The sequence below is a fragment of the Acomys russatus genome, chromosome 5, assembly GCF_903995435.1.
Source record: "Acomys russatus chromosome 5, mAcoRus1.1, whole genome shotgun sequence".
Classification (NCBI taxonomy): Eukaryota; Metazoa; Chordata; class Mammalia; order Rodentia; family Muridae; genus Acomys; species Acomys russatus.
In genome coordinates this window covers 17,481,748-17,505,344 of record NC_067141.1, presented here as the reverse complement: position 1 = coordinate 17,505,344, position 23,597 = coordinate 17,481,748, and the positions used below count along the sequence as shown (strand labels likewise).

At 47.0% G+C, this 23,597-nt stretch overlaps 1 protein-coding gene across 1 annotated transcript in view; it reads right to left on the bottom strand.

Annotated features, from left to right (window-relative positions):
- Mgmt (O-6-methylguanine-DNA methyltransferase) overlaps positions 1-8,356 on the bottom strand; it is a 236,658-nt gene extending 228,302 nt beyond the window's left edge. Inside the window, exon 1 of the mRNA XM_051145494.1 lies at positions 8,236-8,356. The gene's annotated coding sequence lies outside the window, so the exon portion shown is untranslated. The remainder of the gene's footprint in view (positions 1-8,235) is intronic.
- Positions 8,357-23,597: the final 15,241 nt, after the last annotated feature.

Here is a 23,597-nt window from a genome sequence, read left to right as displayed (position 1 = left end):
ACATGACCTCCACAGGCACCACCCCTCACCACCAGACCCCACATGGCCTCCACAGGCACCACCCCTCACCACCAGACCCTACATGACCTCCACAGGCACCACCCCTCACCACCAGACCCTACATGACCTCCACAGGCACCACCCCTCACCACCAGACCCCACATGACCTCCACAGGCACCACCCCTCACCACCAGACCCCACTTGACCTCCACAGGCACCAACCCTCACCACCAGACCTCACATGACTTCCACATGTACCATCCCTCACCGCCAGACCCCACATGACCTCCACAGGCACCATCCCTCACCACCAGACTCCAGTGTTGACCTTCCTTTTCTTCCCATCTGAATGACACCCAGGCAAGTGCTCTTCCTTGGAATCAGAGCTGTGGCCTGTTATCCCCACAACCCTCAGCATCGGACAGGCCTTCCTGGAGTTGGCCCACCACTGTTCCTCCAGGCCTCCTTGTTAGCCATGTCAATACTCTTCCCAAACTAACTGCCTACTGACGGGTCCCCAAATGCACCCCAGAGTTCATGTTCTAGGGTTCTACCTGGAATATCCCACCCTTGCCCCAACATCCCACCAACAAGAAATCTCATCAGCTGCTCCAGACACACTTTGAGGAGGATTATGCTAGGGGTCCAGCAGAGATGTGTTAAGGTGGGTGGATGGTCCACGGATAGCACCCTTCCCTTCCCACTCTACATACACACACACACACACACACACACACACACACACACACACACACACACACGCATTTCACTCCACTCACTAACAGGTGGGTATGAGGCAGAGATGGATCACAAAGAGCAAAGCACCTACATAGAGACAGAGTCTTGTCATGTCATCTGCACTGCACTCATGCACAGCTAAAGTGCTGCACGTTCCTCACTGGGTCCTGAGAACCATCGGGTACAGCAGATCCAGATTAATGTTTTTCCTCACTACCAAGGACAATGCCCAGTGAAACTGGGCAGAAAGCCTTCATTGAAATATACACGCGTGTGTTTGTAGATGCCCTGCTGTGCCCGGCAAAGGCCTTCCATCACCTCCTCTGCCTAAACATTGCCAAGAAAGCAGGACACAATGATGAGAGGCCTGCCCCAAGTTAGCCTACAATTCTGGGTTAGCACCTCTACTTTATGCTCTCTGTACTGCTAAACCCAGTTTTCTCACACGTAAAAAGAGAAAAGAAAGCCACTGTGTGCTCATCCTTCTTGAGCTCATCCTGAGGATTTGATAAGATGATCTAGGAGAGAGCATGGCCAACCTTTTGTTGGAAAGCCATAAAATAGCTCTGAATACCGGCTCAACCACACATCATGTCATCATGTCAAGAGGTTAGACACCCTGGCTAGGCAAAGCAACACAGACAGTATGCCTTCAACATTCACTCAAATAAGACCCACTCTCCCCCTGAAATTTCTGCAGAGCTCTGATATATTGGGGGGTGGGACCAGTGCATCAAATACCTGACAAGAGGCAAGTTAAAGCGGGTAGTTTGTCTTGGCTTAGTTCTAGGAGGCACAGTGCTCTGTGCTGGGGAAGGCATAGTGGTAGGAGCAGGAGGTGGCTGGTCCCACTGCATGCACAGTCAAGAGGCAGAGCAATGAAAGCTGGTGCTCAACTGATTTTTTTCCTTTTTCCCTCAGTCTGGGACGGCAGCCCAAGGATGATGTCATTCCCTTCCCATCCCTGCTCAACCTAAAAAGCCATCTCAGACATCACCAACAGGGGTATGTGATTCTAAAGTCCATGAAGTTGTCGGTCAAGATTAAGCATCACATACCAGGTGTGGTGGCGCACACCTTTAATCCCAGCACTGGGGAGGCAGAGAATGAGGGTCTCTGGGAGTTAGAGGCCAGCCTGGTCTACATAAGCAGTTAGTCTAGGCGATCCAGTACTACACAGGGAGACATCGACTTAAAAAAAATTAACCATCACCAAGGGGTTTTGAGACAAGATTTCATGTAACCCAGGTTCCCCTTTGTACTCTCTATATATCCAAGGATAGACCCTTACCTCCACCTTCTGAGTACTGGGGTTTCAGGTACTCACAGCAAGCAGACCTAGGTTATCCTGATGCTACGGCATGAGCAGTCACAGGCAGGAAGGGGCTGGACAGGCTGGTGTCATTCCTGGTGCCTGACTGGGTTGTCATATGGGATTGAGTGTCTGGTCCTTCAGGATATTCTTTCACCCTAACAGACTAGAGATGTCAAGCCTGGGGCTGGCTGGCACTGGCAGCATATTAGGAGCACACAGGAAGCAAAGCCGCTTGCATCTGGTACCAGTAATGAGGATATCCTCCCATGGCACAGCAGAACTTGGCCTCCTGAGCAGATGGATCATGAGGCCGAGCACTTTGAGATCTCTCAGTAACAAAAATCAGAACAGGCGGCAGAGCAAACCAGCTCCACAAAAGAAACTTTAGATATCCAGCACCTCAGCACGGAGGAGCCACACTTGACACCAGACAGACAGGCTGGTCTCTCACATGATGGAGAAGGGGGTCCTGAGGCCTCTAGTTCTGCTCCACGGAACACTGCTTTGTGACCGTCAGCGGATGTTATCCCAAAGCGACTGTTATCACTACTTGGAGCTCACCAGAACCTTGCCTCTAGGATCCCTCAAGAGGCCACTTTTATCATAGCCCACCGCTGCCAGCAGACCAAGCCTTGGAGTGAACTTTCTCAAAGTCATGGCAGCCATCTTGTCTCCAGGGACTTTGCAGGTGACCACTGCGCTGCTAACCTAGATGGGGTCTTGGTATGTGTGTGGGGAGTGTGTGAATCTGTGGTATACGTTTTAGTTGGGGTTGAAGGAAACAAAGATGGCTCACTGAAGGAAACAAGCGTGCTGACTGGGCTGCCGGCAAACTAGGATGCTGACTAGACTGAAGGGCAGTGTGCATGCTGGCTGACCTGGAAGAGAATAAGGCTTTTAACTGAGGCTGTGGTTTCAAAGGAAGGCTTCCATCCACACTGTGTTTTTTATTTATAAAACACACACACACACACACACACACACACACACACACACACACACACACACACAAAAACAAGCATTCGTTTATTACTGCCTGTGCTCCCTACCCAGGTAGATGGAATAAGTCAATCATTTTCATCCAGCAGACGAGGAGGCTCAGGAGTGAGGTGGTTAGCAGCTGCCCATTTCACCCAGTATCTGACTCCATCAACATCACACTATTGCTCTTTGCACACATGGCCCTAGCACTTGCTATAAAAACCCCTATCAGCTACACACACACACACACACACACACACACACACACACACACACACACACACACACACACACCCTATTTGGGCTTGTATTTGAAAGTTGGCCCTCACCTGAGAGACGCTACTTCTACTCAGAAGAAGAAAAGCAGAGCATCCTACTCAGAAGGCCGCTGAGGAGGGAGGCAAGCCATGCGTGCTAGTCCTTCACACTTGCACATAAAGCTAATGCCAGGGTTCTGGTCACATCTGCATCTGCTGTCAGAACCACAAAACCAAGAGTTATAATGTGATGATAACATGTTGGGTTTGCATGCTGAAGACAGAAACGTGTCTCTAAAGAGTTGAAAACGTATCCATAAGCCTGCACCACTTCTGCCAAGCATGGATAGATCTAGTCAGATGAGGACTTCAGTGTTGCTCTGAGCTGAAACGTTCTCCTTTCCGTGTTACCCTACGGATGGGCACAAGGGCTCACCAAAGCAACCAGAGCCCTCTAGGAGCCTACAGAACTGCATATGTCCTCCAGTCCCCAGGCTTAGATCCCAGACTCCTGCCATGGGACTCTATAACCCACCTTGGGAACCAGGGCTCTCGGAAGTTCTGAAAGCAACAGAGTTCAGAGCACCTTTGAGGCAGCCCATGAACACCACTCACTCATGGAGAGAAACAGGTTGTCACATCCAGCCTCGCTGGAGTCCGTGTCAGACAGACCTGGCCAACTGGACCAACAGCAGACCAATCTAAAGGTGACATTCCTAGCTCCCCACCTTTTGTCTGGGTTATAATTCAGAGAGGCTTATGAATGAGAAATAACTGTCTCCTCTTTAGCCCATCTCTCCATCTACCCAACACCCCCATGACTCAAGTCCTGGCTCCTACTCCATTCCAGAGCCATTCTCTCTCCTCACCCACCAAGGCACTACTGAAATCCAGTGCTGGGATCACCCAATCTGCCAATAGGCTAAGAGTGCTTTGAACTACTATCCATACGACTCAATTTGTCAGTAAAAACTGCCACCAGCGCTGTGCTTGCAGAAAAATGTCCATAAATGCATTATTGCAACTGGCAGATCGATGTCTATAATAAAAACAAATAGATTTAACAAGTGCCTGCTTTTACGAGCCACACCATTGGTGGACTGCGCATTTGGTGTCACCCTCGGACTTCTGGGAATGGGCCCCAGAGCTGGACTGGATGCAGAGCTGACTTCACAAGTGTTATGGGTAGGAAATTATTCTAACAGGAAAATTTTAGTAGCCGAGTGGACGCACCAGGCATTTATCGCTCTCTCACTGTTCCTTTTGTGGTTATACATGACAACAAATAAAAGCTGGAAGATGTTTCTATAGAATTTTCTTTAACTGGTCCTACTTGTACGCTGCAGCCCAAGATGAGTCCACTACAGCTGGGAGTGCAGAAAACAAGTTTCAGCCATCAATAAGAGTGTCACCATTGTGTCCGTGGCCCCTGGGGACAGGCTGTCTATTTGGTTACTTTGCTAGGACAGACTCTGGAGCAAGGAGGCTAGCCTAACCCAGGGATGCCGGGATGCCTGGCATCCTGGTAGACCCAACCTGTGACCCCTCCACATGGAAACCCCATCTACTAAGGCACTGATTCCTTTAAGGTCACAGAAGGTCGCCAAAGGATTTAGTCCCTTTCTTAAGGCAAATCATTTTAACAGCTACAGGAAGTAGTAAGCCACTCATTACTTATGCTCCACATTTTCATCATGTGGTTTTCCTCCAAACCACACAGCCCTCCTTCAGTGAGCCCTTTATTACTGCTAATTTTTGTCAGAAAGCTTGACTGGTGCCATGACCCAGCAGTCAAACAACAAGGACACACAACACACCATATTCAGGCCACAGTGCTGAGTCTCCAACTCCTATCCATCTATGCCCAGGCCAGGCCTCCACGGCAAACTGAGTAAGAAAATCCATCCTGTCAATCATGGCAGAGCCAGCCTCCGGCAAGGCTCTAACTTACTCCCTTTCAGACAAATCCTGTCGCTTTCACTTCAGATCCAGAACTGGTGTAGACCAGTTTGTTTATCAGTATTTGTGGACAGGCTGACAGAGGCCACACTCTGCACTGTAGAATGTTGGTCTCTAAGTCTCTGATTTGAACCTTTAGGTTTTATTTAAATAACAGTCTGCAGTCAGACATTAATGCCTTCAGTAAGCACTTCAGCAAAGCCAGCCACTCACCAAAAGAGGGACAGGCACAGCCGTGGTAGCAGCCAAGCCAGGATTTTACAGAGTCTGAGATACAGACCCAACCAGAAGCCAAAAGCCTGGGGGGAAAGTAGCTCTACAGTGGGGACTTTATACCGGGGTGGGTCATTTGCAGGGTCACAATGATGTGTGAGCCTGTTTGTGGACATGTGACAACTGTTTGTAGACTTAGTAGATGCCATGTGTGCTTTGAATGTTTATCTTTTTCAGGGCTAATGGTCTGTGATACTTCCAGCCAAGAGAAGTCACAGACTTAAGCAGGCCCATCCAACCTGTGTCCCATGGGCCACATGGGGCTGAGGACAGCTACGAATGTAGCCCAACAAAAAATTACAAACTTATTAAAATATTCTAAGTTTTTTGTGGGTTTTTCCTTTTCTTTTCTTTTTGTAACTCAACTGCACGATTTTCAAGTGTGAACTTTATAGACAACATGTCATACATGTCAAAAGGTTGGATGCCATCTGAGTCGTCTGTAGCATGGTTCACTGTGCTATTGGGTGAGGCTATTGGGGGGTGTCAGATATGTAAAATGTGGGAGAGGTAGTCATACCCAAGAAGAGGAGTATGTGACTAGTCCTGTGACAAGGAGGAAACGGAATCCAGACAAGTTAGTTATACTTTCATTGCTTCCTATCAAAACCAGACTGAACATCTGAGAAAGGCACTGACAAGGAGCTGGTGTTGATGCTGTGAGCGGTGGATCCTACATGTTTGTACTCTGTAAAATAAGAACAATTAAAGAAACTTAATTGGGATGTTTGGTTGGTTGGCTGGTTGTATTTTGGAGACATAAGAGTTTCACTCTGTCTCAACGTAGCCTAGAACAACTAACTGTGTAGCCCAAACTGGTCTTTAATTCCTGGCAATTCTCCTGACTCAGCCTCTCAAGCTTGAGCCACCACACTCAGCTTTGTAAAAGATCCTGGGAAAGAAGGAAGGGAGGCCATTCTGGTGTCCTCCCTGTCCCTGTATCCCTGCATCAAGGAAAAGGAGACCTTGAATGACTTTACTGGTCAGTTTGTTGTTGTTGTTTGTTTGTTTGTTTGTTTGTCATCTTGATACAAGCTCAGGTCATCTAGGAGGAGGGGAGGACTTTAACTGATAGAACTCCTCCATCAGATTGGCCGGTGGGCACAACTCTGCCGTATTGTCTCCACTAATGACTAGTGTGGAAAGGCCCAGCCCACTATGGATACCCTGGGCACATGGTCCTTGGGTATATGAGCCATCAGCCTGAGCAAGTCATAAAAAGCAAGCCAGTAAACAACATTCCACCATGGTCTCAGCTTCAGTTCCTGCCTCCAGGTTCTTGCCCTTGAGTTCCTGCCCTGGCTTCCTTTCATGGTGGACTGTCATCAGGACAGGTAGGCCAAATAAACCCTTCCCTCCCATGTGCATAGAGTTTTATCGCAGAAGAAGAGTAAGTCAATGACACACCTGTGAAGGTAGGCCCAGCAAGGCGAGAGAGTAGAGACCGGCCCGGATGCAGTCCCCTGAGCTAGAACAGGGCCCAGAGACTGGTGCCTTTTGCTCTCCAGAGAAAGAAGGCTGATGTCTAAGACACAGCTGCCTTACCAGTACACCTGGGGCTCTGTTTCTTAAACTTCAGGAACAGCAGAAACTTCTTCAAATCCATGTCACACATTAATCAAACCCACATTGTGATGGATTTTGTTTTCCCCAATGGGGTAAAAAATACTCTCATAGAAAAGTACCTTCAGCATAAACCCAGAGTCCCTGTGGCTTGGTTCCTCAGACCTCAGAAGGTAAGGCTCTACTTCGCTGCCAAATTCCAAGTCAAAACCCAGAGAGTGCTCAGGAAGGGATGATGCCTCAGGCAGGCCACTCTCAGGCAGATGCTCAGATAACATGCCCCAGCTGACAGGACACTGACCACAAGCAGGCATCTCATCACAAGTGATGCAGCCATCAAGAGACACATGGAGTTAACAAAAGCCCACACATGGGAACCATCAGTCAGGGAGAGATGAAGAGCAGGTTGGTGTAACAGAGACTGCACGTCTGTCTAACAGAAACTGTGCGTTTTATTATGCCCTTTGCACGAGCTACTTCTTGTATCTAAGGATGCTCCAGCCAATCACAAGCTGTGTGTACACAGGTATGTACACACACACACTCAAACCTTGCTTCTTAGAACACACAATCAGTTTCTAGATGAGGCAGCTAGGAGTAAAACTCACAGAACGATGACCACGACCCACTGGGTGAGGAATACATGACTTGGAGTCTCAGTACTGTTACTGTACCTGGCTATATGACTCAAGTCTTTTAAGGATGAGGTTTGCGCAGATGTGCCAATCACTAGCCATGTTGTTGCAGGACTCTGGGACTTGGTTATTTCCCCCTATTCTCAAGAAAGAAGGAGCTGTGAGAAGCATGGGCCTGCCGCAAGAGGATCTGAGCAGGTACTTCTGGAAGCTTCCTGAAAGAAAGGTGAAGTGGACCCCCTTGCCCTAGTCAGCAGTAAAGGGAAAGAGGATGGTCAGAAGATCTGCAGGGCTCCAGCAGAGGCTTGAAAAGTGTTCGGCTTCTGGAGGTGTGGCAGGAGACACAGTTACCAGGTAGACTGGCCCAAGTACCCCAAGTCCAGGGAAAGCAGGGCATTCTCGGTGCAGCCTGTACAGGAGAGGCTGCAGTCCTGGAGAAAGGAAGGAGCCCTTAGGACAACTCAGGGCCGAGACTGCCTCTCCGCTCTATCCAGGGAGGGCCCCGCAACTCACCAGCTTGAAAACTGTGCAGACACTCAGCAACTTAGACGGTACACAGGGTGGCCTGACGCCTGGCTCTGGCACTGAGAAGCGCGGGCTGGCCGGCAAGTAGGGGCTAGGGGCGGGGCCTGGTGCGCGGGGCGAGGCCTGGTGCGCGCGGGGCGGAGTCAAGTTACCGCTGGCGTTGAGTTGCTGGGGCTGTTGTCCGAGGGTGTAAGGCAAGCCTTGCGTGCGGGGGCGTGTCCGGGAGCTGCCGGAAGAGGGGCGGAGAGTAAAGGGCGGGCTCTTCGCTGGCAGAGCGTGCCCAGTGGGAGTCTCCGGGCTGCAGCTCTCTGCCTCTTCTCTGGGTTCCTATTCTCTGATCAGGCTTCTCCCAGACCTGAAACCGGTTCTTAGCCCATCCTAGAATTCACACGCACACTAGCCCTCTGGAGCCGGGCTGCACCTTCTCACCTCACTACCCCTTGTCCCAGTTTACCTCCTTAGACACAGTGCACAGTGGAAGCACTAAGCGCACTAGGAATCCAAGTCACTGCCCAACTGGGCCTGTACCGGTGGGCTGGGCCAGGGCTGTCTTTTTAGTTCTTCTTGGCACTTGTACCCAGAATGGTTCAGTCGCAGTTCAGCTAGTGTGGCTATCTAGCGCCGATGTGAGGTGACAGGAATTGAATTGTGTCCACCAGGAAAGCCTTGCCGGAAGTCTCCCTCTATACCTCAGAATGTGGCCTTATTTGAAAACTGAAAGTGAGAAATGCTAAGATTAAATCAGACTTCCTGTTGAGACCCCAGCAAGTGCACTCTGAAGCAGAAACTCTCTGGTTTGCAGAACTGGAGCCATGGCTCCGAAGTGAAGAACACTAGATAAGGCAAGACTTCCAGTGAAGGGATTGGGACCCCAACCTAGCCACATAACCTTCAACCTATAATTTGCCCTGCCTACGACATGCACTGGGGTGAAGGTGTTCCAGAAATTACTGGAGTGACTAACCAGTGATTGAGACCCATGCCACAAGAGGGAACCAATCCCTGGCACTGCCTGGAGGGGTCAAGACCCAGAAGGTGGATAACCCAGAGACCCAGAATAGAACCAAAGAGAACTGACCAAAAGGGAAAATTTAAAAAAAAGAAAGAAAGAAAAAGAAAAGAGAAAAGAAGTCAGTAAAATGATCCCTGATGATATTCTGCTGTCGTCATACACAGGAGCCTAACATAATCATCATCAGAGACGCTTCACCCAGAAACTGGTGGAAACAGATGCAGAGACCCACAGCCAAACATTAGGCGGGACTCAGGAAATCCTGCCAAAGACAAGGAGGAAGAATTGTAGGAGCCATGGGAGTCAAGGACACCAAAGAAAACCCACAGAACCAACTAACCTGAGCTTGTGGGGCCGCGCAGAGACTGAACTGAAGTCAGGGAGCCTACATGGGTCTGGCGTAGGCCCTGTGTGTACATGTTACATTTGTCCAGCTTATGTTCTGGTGGGACTCCTAGCAGTGGAATTGGAGGCTGTCTCTAGCTCTTCTAGCTGCTTTTGGGACCCTTTTCCTCCCACTAGGTTCCCTCTTCCGGTTCTAACATGAGGGTAGATGCCTAGTCTTACTGCAACTTGATATGCACTGTTTGGTTGCTATCCATGAGGGGCCTGCCATTTTCTGAAGAAAATTGGAGGAGTGGCTAGGAGGGAGGGACTGGGGCAAGGAGGGAGGGGAAAACTGCAATTGGAATGTAATATACGAGAGTGAAATAAAAATATCTAAGATAAAAGATTAATATTAAGACAAGATTATTCTCCACAACTAATGTACAAAGATGAGCTAATCTTCTTAAGAAAGTGATAGATTGATTTTCTTTTAGGATAAAAATTCATATCTTAAAGTTCTACAAGAAAGCATTATTTTAAATTTTTAGAAAAAGAGCAACACTAAACAGAATAAACAGAAACAAGCAAACAAAAAAGAACACTGGCTATCTCTTCCAGAAGTCCTGGGTTCAATTCCCAGCACCCACAGGACAGCTTACAGCTGCTGTAACTTCAGTCCCAGGGGATCCAATGCCTTCTTCTGGCCTCTGTAGGCACAAGGCATACACAGGATACACAGACATATGTAGGCGAAACACCCATACACATAAAATAAATTAAAAAGTAAATAAATCTAAATAAATAAATAAGTTCTGGATTATATTTTAGTATGAATTTCTGAGAGTGGCCAGTCAGATTTTTTTTTCATTGCTGTGACAAGTATCTGAGAAAAACAAAGGGAGGAGCTACTGTTTCTGGCTCACAGCTTCAGTCCACTGTAGGCTGGCCTTGTTCTTTCTAGGCTGTGATGAGACCGGAGGATGTGACAAGGTAGATGAAGTAACACCTCACCTCAGGTTGGACAGGAAGGGAGAAGAAGAGAGCAAGGACAAGAGGAGGGAGAAAACCAACTCTTGCAGATTGTTATCTGACCTCCACACATGTGAAATAGTATATACGCACGCGCACGCATGCACATACACACACACACACACACACACACACACACACATGCACACACACACACACAAAAGACTAAAAGGAAAAATATTAATCTATCAAGAAATGATCCTGATTAAATCAGAGCCCTCCGAATGCAATCACTTCTCAAAGGCCTATCAGCTGACAAACCGCACCCAGTGCATGAGCCTGTGGGGCCCAGTCAGATTCAACCCGTATCTGAGCATTGCTGGGTCGGGGGAAGAAGGAGGAAATGAAGTCTGGTACTGTCATCTGAACTCTGCCCTTCCTCCTGTGGGATGGAACGGTCTCTATAACCGCCAAGACCACCGAAGTGGCTTAGGTAGCATTGAATAGAGTGAGCAAGGGAGACTGAGGACAGCGCTGTCACCCAGAGCGGGTCATAGACCATGCATGTAACTCTTCTAGCAGAACTCAGTGCTCCTCGCTTGGAAGGAGGTAAGCACTGTTCAGGATCAGGAAGCGAGAGGCAAGCGGAAGAAGACAGTGTCCTCCGACCAAGGGCCGGGCCTGTGGAAGGAAAGGATACTGGCCTACTTCCTGGATTCTTCCATGACCCGAACTAAAACCCAGTCACCTGTCCTGGCTGCGGCAAGCTCTTCCCCTTCCTTTGTGAAGTCATAAAGCTAAGCAAAACATTCACAACTGAGTCCCTAGGCTCAGGGGTCCTCACCAACTGCCTGTCCAATCCAATAGACACAGACTGCTCTATATGGGGCAGTGGCCTGGTGCGAAGAACAGTGCGGAAGACACCCTAGGTAAGGCAGTCTGGGAGCAGGTTTCCTGCCAGGCCTTTCACAGAGAGAGCCACCCTTGACTTCTCTGGAGGATGGATGAGCCCGCATGGATGAAACTCCTATGGAGTTTGCTGTCTTCAGATTAAACGATTCTCTTCTTCTCCTCTGGGCCCACATCCCCGTGAGTGAGTTCGGTTGTTGTGTTTGTGTTTGTATGTGTGTGTTTGTTGTTTGTTTTACAGAAGGCCGGAGAAAACCATAAGAAGTTGTGCTGCAGGCTAGCCTGAGTTCTTCAAGGGACTCCCTGGGTTTTCTTTCACATCAGCCAGCTCTCCTGAGGGCACCAGGAACCATGTCGATTTGCATAGCTCCTCTAAGCATCCAAATGGATACCTTTCAGGTTAAGCAAATGAACTTGACACGGTGGGTGATTGCTTCTAATGATTTGTAACCCACGAAATTTGTTTAATAAGCCTCTCTTCCCAAGCTCTTCTGTGACATTAGAGACCATTTACAACAAAGCTGTCTTCTGTAGTCAAGCTTAATCCTTACTACCCTGCCTTTGGGAAATGAAGGGATTTTATAACGATCACATAAAAACCTTATGTGATTTGAAAGCCCCGAACTCTGGACAAGCGTGCAGTGGTCGTGTAAAGAGAAACATGCTAAAAGCTCCCCCACTTGAAGTGTTTTACATGCGGGCCGCTTTTACAAAAGCATCTCAGTGGTGAGCTCTCGATTAATACAATCGATTTTCTCCATCTTGGTGTTCTTGGAGTCAGAGCCTCTGGCCCGGGTGAAGCCTGGAGCCCAGAGATACTAGACTAGGGAGAAGCCTGAGACAGGGACAGGACCATTAGGCCCAGAGTGGGTACCATCTGCCTCTGGCTACACCCTTGCCTCATGCTGGTTTCTGTTGGTTCTTGGCACAGCTGCAGACATCAGGCTATCGTTGTAAGCAAGAAGTACAGACAGATGGGCCACACAGGGTACAAGGGTGGGCTACTTAGCCCATGCTGTCCTACAGAGAGACAAAAGTCCTTCTGCCCAGGAGCGCACGGGAGCCTCTACTGCCATCTGGAAGCCTATCAGTCTTGGGTTGGGGTGGAAAATGAAGGGAGGGGGCTCTGCCTGTGTGGAAAGGAGGCCGTCCAAAGACCCCCTTCAAGACTGTACTCCTTCAGTGGCCTGGTTGGTGCAGGTCTGAGGCACACTTAAGGAGACATGTTGCAGATCTGTGGAGCTCATGGGGGAGTGGTGTACAATAAGGAAACTATTCGCGTTTTATGAGGAACAGCGAGCATCTCCCTGGAGATATGTGTGTGTGTGCACTCGGGACCCTCACTGAGGCAGACCTCCTTCTCCAAGCTCTCTTTTCAGCTCTGTGCAGTGGATGTGTTCTCCACCATATCTCCAACCCAAAACAGCTGGGACTTGGAGGACTGATGGAAGAAGAGGAACCCAAGTAAGCAGATGTACACACACAAATAGAGGATTCCTGTTAATTGTGGAATTTGGATCTAGTTGCCTGGTAACTGTCAGCCAGAAAGTCATCCCAAACCTCATATTGCTCTTCTTCTAAAGCATGCCAACTGTGGAGCAATGAATATCCAGGGATGTGCACCTGCTATGTAAACACCCAAACGAAAGACAACTCTTCGGAGATATATATATATATATATATATATATATATATATATATATATATATATATATATATATTGAGTAAACCTATTTACAGAACGGCTTCTGCCTGTGGAAATATTTGGGGAGAAGTTTTCTTATCCTGTGTTGAGCTATTTGAGTGTCAAACACCCAGAAAAGGGAATTTTGTTCGATTCTACAGCCCTTTTGAAACTGGCTCCTACACTCATTACAAAGTGTTTTTTGATCCATTTTCGGGAAGAGCTGTGTTTGTAACACGTTGTTGGCAGATTGGGCAGAGTCTTTTAAGTGGTGTGAAATGCTAGGGGTGTGCACCTGGGTGCCAAGAGGAAGTAGGTCTCCCCTCTCAACCCCCACCCTCTGCCTTCTGGGGACAGGCCGCACCTGTTATTTTGTGACTTGGAAATTAAAGCAGGAGGCATGGGGATTTGGATGCTGAGATTGTGACTTTCCCATCATTCGTTTCTGACTGGGGAGGAGAAATGAGAATAAGGTAGAACCAACTGCTGTGCCAAGGGCCCTGCTGCAGCCATCAGAATAGAAACGGCAGAGGTAGCTGTAGTCCCTTTGAGGAGAACCTCTTCAGTCTAGCCCTGGTGCACTGGGCCTTTGGTGCAGAAGAATAACATGAGGTACAGGTGGGGGCACTGTGGCAGAATTGGTGAGCATGATTCAGGCAGCTGTTCCTCCACAGTCTGAGCAGGAGAGATAAGCCCCATTCCATCTAGAGTCAAGAATAGCAGGTGAGGTCTAAGAATGCTCCCTTGATCTATCTAAATGACAGTCCCTGGAAACACAGCGTTCTTGTTTACGAGTTGTGCAGCTTGAGGGTAGCCACCTCTGGAGAGGGTCCACATGAAGTTAGCTATAAGGAACCCTTGCTGGTGCAAGGGAAGGCGCTGATCCAAAGCAGGCCAGCCCCAGAACTCTGGCCAGAAAATGAGCAAAGATAGCTCCTTATGGCAAGTGAAGGACCCAAACCAGGGCTGCTCTGCCTCTCACCCTATGCTCTGCCAGCCTTCCCGTTTCCTTCCACAGCTCCAAGCTAGCTTTCTCCGTCCGTATGCCAAGATTCCATCCTTTCGGATTTATGCCCCTACCTCTGGTTGGCTCATCATGGATGACCATGGCAAGCATCACAGAGGAGGTCGGAGCACAAGGTGATTCCAACCATTAAGTGACCAAGAGCAAAGGTCTGATAAGGGAAACAGGAAGGATGATTTGGGAAGGTTCTGCATGAGTAGGCTGGTCCTCTGAGTCGGGTGCTGCCACTGTGGGCATTTCTTGAGCACTGTGTGCTAAGCACCTCAGACTCACATGCCATCCTTTCAGTCTGGACAGAAGTTGATCCCCCAGTGAGTCAGGCCTAAGCAGGAGATTGAGGCTGAGGGGCACTTTGCTTCCCACAGCCTTCCCCAGGCAATCCATCAGAATGTAGACAGATGTACCTGCCATGGGGCTTCCATGATCTGTTGACAGGGGATCTGGATGCTACCCTCTGCCTGTTCTAACCACAAAGGCCAATCAAATCATTGACAAATACATGCTTTGCCTCTTTGTCTTGTAAATTAATCTCAATAAGTGCATTTATTGGGGATTTATTAAATTAGTAAGGAATTTGAAATACAGGATCCATAGAAATTATGAATAGTTGGAATTTATCAATGACTTATCGAGTGGCAGTCCCTTGACCATGCTTTGTGGTCAAGGTCTTCTGTAATCCTTACAGAAGTAGGTAGCATTATTAAAATTCTATGAATGAAAATAGCAGAGTGGTCCAGTGACTGGCCAAGATCACACAGTTGACATCCAGCCTTTGGGTATGTAGGAGCTACAGATGAGAACTGACATTTACTGAGCCTCACCAGGAACATGTGTGACTCACCCACAAATTCAACTAGGTTTGTACATGGTAAAATATTTCATCAGCCAGCAGCAACACGTGGAGATTTTTTGCTTGGATGGATATAACATTATTATAAAGATTCCTATTTATATTGGGCACAAAGCAAGAAACATGTGATCCTAGAGCTTCTATCTATATGTCTGTCTGTCTATCTATCTATCTATCTGGTTATCTATCATCTATTCGTATCCACTTACCACCTACCTATAGATCCATCATTCATTTGCCATCTATCAAATTACCTACATTTATCATCTATCCATCTGCCACCTATCCACTTTTATATCATCTACGCATAGATCCATCATCCATCTATCCACCTACCATCTATCATCTATTATCCATCCACGTACCATGTATCCACCCATCTGTCTATCTATTCACCAATTCAATTATTATTCATTTTCATCTATCAATCATCCATTCACCTATTCATCTATCCTTCCTTTTTTCCATCCATGTATCTTCTCATCTACCCAGTTATCACAATTTATCTTTTTATCTCCATCCATATATTAACCACCCACCCACCCATCCATCCACCTATTTATTTACTTTTTTCCATTCATCTATTTTGTTGATGAGGTGGGATTCAGGACCTCACACATGATAAGCACTCATTTTACTACTAAAACATATCCACAGCCATGTCACTGAATGTCTTTCTAGTGAGGAAGCCCCATAGGGCTGAGTAGTTCCACTGTGTATTCTGGTCTCTGTTTCTTGTCATTTGTAACCCAAAGTTTCAAATAATGAAGGATTTCCATTACATATGTGTCTTCCCATCCAAGGCACATAAAGCATAGACACTGTGTTTTGTGTGGTTTTTTTTTTTTTTAGAGTTATCTTTTAAAATCTCTCAAACTTGATAGTTGAGGGAGATAACACCCATTTTACAGGTAAGCAAAGTGAGACTGAAGGCTCCAAAGCTACCCAGCTTACAGATCACAAAACTAGGACTTACAAGTTGTTGATCTCCAAATATCAATATTTCTGAGAGTATTCTCAGTTCCCAAAACTACAGGTTTGGATACAGGGAAGGAAGGAAGGTAGGAGAGAGGGAGAAAGGGAGGGAAGGAGATCAGGGGAAAGGGAGATGAGAGAGAAAGAAAGGAAGGAAGGAAGGAAGGAAGGAAGGAAGGAGGGAGCGAGGAAGAAAGGGATGGAGGGAGGGAGGGAGGGAGGGAGGGAGGGAGGGAGGGAGGGAGGGAGAAGACTGTTAGCATTTTTGAGTTGAAGAATTTGAAATCTTTTGGTGGCAAGCTATGATGGTGTATTGCTAAGGCTTAGGAATTTTACCCTGCTATTTGTTCTTCAAATAAAAGAATCAGAGTTGCTGACTTAGTTTAAACCAACTCCAAAGAGTGCAGAGTTGACTGCTGATTAAAAACGTGTCTTTCTTGCTCGGAGAAGGAAATCGCAGGTCTGGTTTCCCAGAAAGTGTTGCATCTTGCAAATACGATTTTCATTTGCAACAAATGAGAATGTCAAGGACTGGGAAAATATTACTTGATTATTAACAAGCTAGAAATAGTAACTGAGTGCTTGCTTCGGCATCTACCCACACACGCAAGATAAAAATAGATTAGAAGAAGTCTAAATATGAATTTAAAGGTGACTGTGGAATCATTAGTCTTGCTGTTTTTCTGGCCTCCCCCTGCCAGAAATTCTGTGGACTAATTCCCCAGTCTGAGAGTTGACCAGATGTGTAGATTCTCAAGATTCTAGTAATGAAAAGGGCGATTTAGATTTAGCATCCTTTCCCATTATGCATGGAAACTGAATATCCTAAGAAACGAACAAGATAGCCATCACAGGCTTTTGGATACGTGCAGTCATTCTGAATGGTCAGACATGTATTAACTTGTATCTTTCAGATCCTCGCAGTTTCAAATTTTGTTCCCATTTAAGTTTTCTTGATTGTTTGTGGCTTCATACATATTCTAGAGCTGAAGGCATCTGGTGACTGATAGTAGGCTGCTGGAGAAGGAAGGAGTGGGCTCGTGCTAACCTTATTAGCCACAGCAAGAATTACCGCTTAACAACGAAGCCATCGGAATTCATTCGACTCAAGGCTGCATCTGGCATCAGTGGAAACCGATCCTGTGATTACTACATACTGTACAGGCTAAGAGGTACCAGGAGTTTTAAACCAGGCATCAAACTTCCAAACAGATAATGTCAGAACACTTCTAAAACAGGATGCTAACATCAAGATCCACTGCATCAATCAACACACATCAGGCAGGGCAAGTATGGGATGACGGACTGGGGAGGTGACTAGAGATTGTGTGGGTCTACAGTGAGGTATATTTACTGCTTGGATTGCTGTATGATATTTTGAGGAATTATTCCCTGTGTGCTATACTCAGCTGAGGGTTCGAATCCGGGAAACCGGCATGCGGATGTTAACAAAAGTGTTCACAAAGGGATGTTTTTTAGAATCCTAAAGGAGCCTGGCTCTTGTCAGCTAAGGATGATGGTTGGGAGGTGATGGTGGCCTGAGGTTGGAGGCTCTGTTTTTCCGGGTGTCATTCTCTCCCTGAGAGCTTCTGCCAGCCTGAAATCCTCATCCGGAACCTCTGCCTTTTCCGAAGGATGCCTTCCTTGTAAAGCAGGAGGCAAAGGTCACATTACTACTGTGTTTCGGGGATGGCGACATTTTGATTAGTTACGCAAGAGTCCCCTGGCTTTCCCCAGGATGTCATATTCTAACATTTTCCATTATTTTAAGAAAACCATGTAAGTCGACGCTGTTCTGCAATAAGAACTTGAATTTTGTGGCTTATTTTCTTTGCCGTTATGTGCCAGCACCGTGGGCATCGTTGCAGGGAATAAATGACTCTTCCCCAATAAACCAAATGCCTAAAGAAGCCCCTGGAGGAGGCAGGGATGTCCATAAAAGTTGAAATGGATTTCATAATATGGCATTCAATTTAGTGCAATCAGTAGAATTCAAAAATAGTCCAATCTTCCAGAAGAAAATACCTTTGCTACTAATCAGGGAGGTGGCTAAGTTCCTACTAGAAGCAGATGCACATGGCTTCATCAATGCCCAACAGTATTTATCAAATTATCTCCTTACTTCCGCTTAGGTCATTAGTTACCTGGAACACTGAAACGCTCTTTTCTTTCTTCTCATTCTCTCTTTAAGATTGAAAAATTAGCCCCTTAAAGACAACTCCCAGAAAGCATTTATCAAAAGACCAATTCTCTTTCTGTAGCTTATTGAGAAAAGGCACATGTGTGCGCCCTTTTCTGGTTCTACCTCCAAGAGTGTCCATAACAGAAGATATTTCATAAGTGATGCCAGCAAGCTGACATCATTAATTGTTCCATTGCACTGGTGTCTCTGCGAGAAATAAAGCACCGATGTTCAGTGCTGGGAGTCAGAGGGAGGGACTGCAAGGATATTTGATGGATCGCAGCACGGGGTGCAGATGAGACCGTTGGTGGCTGCGTGAGAGGTAGGAATACCCAGAGAATGGCCACACATGCTCTGAGTTCTGTGAAAAATCAGCCTAAAGACAAGCCCAGGTGAAGAACAGGCATGGGACCCTCGACTCACACAAGCATTAAACTCAGAGTTTCCACACAATGCCGTGCTTCCTAAATGATGTCCCCAGAAATGAAGACGCTCAAGCCCATGCTGTAAAGTGGAGGTTTGCCAACATAAAAGCGTAAAGCCTTAACGTTGTAAACTAAACGCTTGTGATTTCACTTTGAGCCGTGTGTGCTTTATTTTATGCTTAAACTTCTAATAGCATAGACATGAAAATAATGGACACATACCCGTTGTGGCTCAGTGGTTGCTCCCTTAATACCTTTGCCGATTTTATATCTTGTTGCTTCTTTAAGCCAAATGGAGCCTTAAGGAAAAAAAAAAAAGATTTGAGCATCCATCTCCAAATACTTTTTTCATAAGATTGGTGTGTGTGTGTGTGTGTGTGTGTGTGTGTGTGTGTGTGTGTGTATTTATTGAGTGACAAAATGCCATTGTCTCTAGAACTGTCTCTTCCTCCCTCCCCATCCAAGGTCCATTTCAGAGTCTTTGTTTGCCTGGAAGGGGTGCCTTGTAATGCTCCTTCAGCCAGACCCATACGGCAACCTTCAACTTGACTGGTTACTGAGCCAAAAACAGCCCTTGAGAAAGTTCCTTAGCTTGTTTTGGTGTCCCAGGAAGGTGGTATACTTAAACGGGGACTATCCCAGAACCAACCCAGAAACTCTTGTTGGCCAGAGTTTCCTGACCCTCAGTTGTGTTGCCTATAAAAAAGAGACAGTAAGACACAATTCACCATGAAATGTCTGGGGTGGGATGTGATCATGGGAACAGTCACCCACCCACACACCTTCTCATGGGCCTCTGACCTCCAGCTTCCTTTTGCAAAGGTGCCAGGCATACACCCATCAGAGCTTGTGTGGCCCTCACGGTCATTCAGAATGCTTTCCCACTTAGGCACTGACCTCTTCACAAGAGCCTCAGTGACACTCACTTCTTTCTTGCCTGCAGGCCTAGTCTCTGGTTGCCCTAATATGCATCTCTGACTCGCCTTCCTCCATGTCAGCACCAGGTCTCTGTGAAACATGTCCACCCTCCTCGCCTATTCTGCACTGTCCCTTTCCCAGCTTCTGAGGCATGCCAAAAATGTTTCACACTGCCACAGGGGGCTCCTGGGATCTCCACTGGGGGTAATATTTGGCTTATTTAATTTTTGTTTTCTTATAATGTAGCCTTTGCTGGCCTGGAACTCAGTACGTACATCAAGCTGATTTTGAACTCACAGAGATGTGTTTCCCTCTGCTTACTCAGTGCTGGGTTTAAAGCTGTACACCACCACGACCAGATTACAATGGGCTTATTGATACAGGATCTCTACCCCAGGGTCTGAATTGTAGTAGGTGGCAAGAATCAGTTTGAGTTGATTTATCAATTAACTGTTCAAAACAATTGTGCAGTATTTGAGGGTTGGGAGATGGTGCAGTGCTTTCAGGATAGTCAGGAGGACCTGAATTCAGGTCATTGAACAGCCACTGACACAGAGACCTGGATAAGGTGAACCAAGGAGCTGAGACACAATTCAGAAACGATGCTGTAACAGAGCCCAGGCGGAAATCCCGGCTAGGATTGTCTGAGAAGTTTCCTGAAGGGACTGGATTCAAGCTGGGTTGGAAAGGGAGCAAAGATGTCAGGGAAGGAACAGAAGCCCAACCTAACAGGAATGTGTGAACGTTACAAGGGTGTCTTAGTTAGGGTTTCTGAGGCTGCGAAAAAACGCAATGGGCAAAAGCAAGTCTTGGGGGAATGGGTTTATTCAGTTATATGCCCCACACTACCGTTCATTACTGAAGGAAGTCAGGACAGAAACACAGACACAACAAAGTCCTGAAGGCAGGAGCTGATGCAGAGGCCACGGAGGAACACTGCTTACTGGTTTGCTTCCCATAGTTTGCTCATTCTGCTTTCTTATGGAACCCAAGACCACCAGCCTAGAAATGGAACTGCCCACAGTGGGCTGGGCCTCCTGCTATTAATAACTGATTAAGAAAATGCCTTACTGCTGGGTCTTGTGAAGGCATTTTCTCAATTAAGGTTCCCTCCTTTCAGATAACTCTAGTTAGTGTGTCAAGTTGACATAGGACTAGCCAGCACAGAAGGTGATGTTTTCAGGCATGGGAGGCTAAGGACATGCTTGAGTTCATGTGGCTATTAGAGGTGAGCAAGTAGAGGCTCTTGAGGATGGGAATGTTATGACCAATAAGGCCAGGGATTCTTGCATTGCAAGCTATTCATTCACCTGTGTGTTCAACCTGGATAGGGCAGTTTCCCAGAACACAGGGAATAGAGACAATGACCAATTCATTTCTATGAACAAGGAGGAACTTTAGGGCAAGGCTGCAAAGAATGAGTATTTTATATGTGGGTTATTCATGCATGTGTATGTGTCTACATGTACATATATGGGAGCCTATATATATATACCCCCACACATGTGGGAATTTAGATCATATCCACTGCAAGTTAGGGGGTGCCTTCCCCTTAATACTCAGCATTCTCCTTCCTTAGCTCTGTGTACCTGTAAAGTTTCCCTCAGTGTCTTCCTTTCCCTTTAGAAAATATGTATAAATTCCTAACCCTGTGTGCTCCGTACCCCAGGATTTGACTGTATTGGAGATAGTGGGGGTTCTTCTAATGTTGCCTAACTCAGCATGACAGGTGTGCTTACATGAATTGGGCATTTGGACCCAGACATGCTCAAAGCAAAGACTGTGTAGGACACACACACAAAAAAAGGCATACTCTACAAACCAGGGGAGAGGCCTCGTGGAAGCCTATATAACACACATTTTAAAGCTGTGGGAGGGTAGTGAGGACAGACCTTGTTAATTTATGTCTATTTTACTTACTGTTGCAAATCAAACTCCACCTGCAAGCAGCCATTGCACCAAACGCATGGAGACTGGCCTCTGCCATCACTCCACCGCTCACACCCTAGGGCCAGCTAAGAAGAAGAATCTCTCAGGAGGATGTCTGAGGGATGCTGACAACATCAGGAAAGCAGCCACCTTCCACCCTTGGGTTTTTTTTTGGGGGGGGGCGGGGTGTCCATTTGATTCTTCTTAACTGAGCAAGTGTGTTGCTTAGGGCTTCAGGGCTCTCTATAAATGCAGCATTAGCAAGTGCTGACTTTTAAAGAAACCCATAGTCAGTCTTTCCCCGCCATCCAATCAGTTCCATTCTCCAGCCACTAAGCCTTTACACGGATTTTTATAAATGTGCAAACACTCAGAGAAACTCTGCTTTTAGGTGCCAGGCTGAGAACAAGAATAACCAAAATGGAGAGGGGAACATAGGCTGCCAGGGGTGGCCTTCACGGCCATCCAATCTCAGGTTAACCTGCTCCATCACTGAAGACTCCGGGTCACTCTCACCTTTCTGGGAGTTTGTAAACCTGACAGTTGCTAAGGGCGCAGCTCATACTATCACTGCACAGTTTCACAGTTGAAAGTCAAATAACAAAGATTTTGCTTTGCCAGCCTGACACCACCTTGACCATGTGGACGGAGTCCCTGTGCAGTGGAGGTGCCCTGCCGAGGACCGGGAGCAGTGTGGGTGCAGGCGACTGTGCAGCTGAGATGCACTGTGACACGGTCATAGAGGGCATCCAGGCACTCTTTCTCAATCAAAATTCCATACATTATGGTAACTAGAGAAGTAAACACTGCCACACAACCCCCACGGACTGGTCTCTGTATTAGCCTGCATTCCCTAGAGACACAAGCCAATGCATGCCCTCTTCTATCATAAGAATATATGTATATGTATATGGATATGGATATATATCATGATGTACATGCATGTGTGTTATTTATTAACAACAATAAGACATAAAATATACTATAAGCAGTTGGTTCTTACAATCCTAGAGGTCAGAAGTCTCGGAGCCTGCACAGGGCAGTGGGAGACCCAGGGAACTGAAAGTATAGCTTCAGTGTGATGTAATATCGAGGGCACAGGCCACCAACATCTCTGCCATGTTATAGGTCTGTACTTACAACTATGTAAAAGGCTGAGTCAGGAGGATGGCTAGTATGAGACCACAGTGGGCAACATAATGAATGAGTCCAACCTGAGCCACAGAGTAAGACCCCAATACAAGAGAAATTCCATGTTCTTCAGTCTTGGTGTCTTTTCTCCAATGGGTGGAGGCAGGCCAGGTCAGGGAGGGTCATCTGTTGGCTTCTGTCTACAATTCCATTGTTAATCTGCTCGCAGGCACACCTAGAACCCTGTTTAAACAACTAATAGAACTATATGTGTCCAACTCAGGTTGATCCAGGAAATAAGCCCACGGGCTGGTATTCATCAAGAGGATGCTGAGTCCCTCAGCCACTTCTCCCCTACCTGGAACTCATGCAATACTGTGAGCCAGTGCTGTACCCCAGCTCTGAGACTGTTTGTTAAGGCCCACCTCATAAATCCAGACACACAGCACATTTACTCACTGTAGCACCCTCAAGAGAACTAATTGGTCCAGGCACCGTAGCGTACTCCTGTAATCCCAGCACTCAGGGAGGCAGAGGCAGGTGGTTCTCTGTGAGTTTGAGGCCAGCTTGGTCTACAAAGTGAGTCTAGGACACCCAAGGCTACACATAGAAACCTTGTCTCAAAAAATGAGAGACATAAGAACAGCCTGAAGACACAGGGTGGTATATTAACCCCTAAGACCCCTTGCTGGGCTTCTTCTTCTTCTTCTTCTTCTTCTTCTTCTTCTTCTTCTTCTTCTTCTTCTTCTTCTTCTTCCTCTTCTTCTTTTCTTCTTCTTCTTCCTTCTTCTTCCTCCTCCTCCTCTTCCTCCTTCTTCTCCCCTCCCCATCCTCCTCCTCTTTGGTTTTTCGAGACAGGGTTTCTCTGTGTGTAGCCTTGCCTGTCTTGGACTTGCTGGGATTCTTAATGTTGCAGAATCATAGCCATGCATGGCTAGCCATCACATGTTCTCTTCCTTTCTTTCTGATGTGTCCCTGCTCCAAGGTGAGTCCACTCATCATCTTATAGTCACAC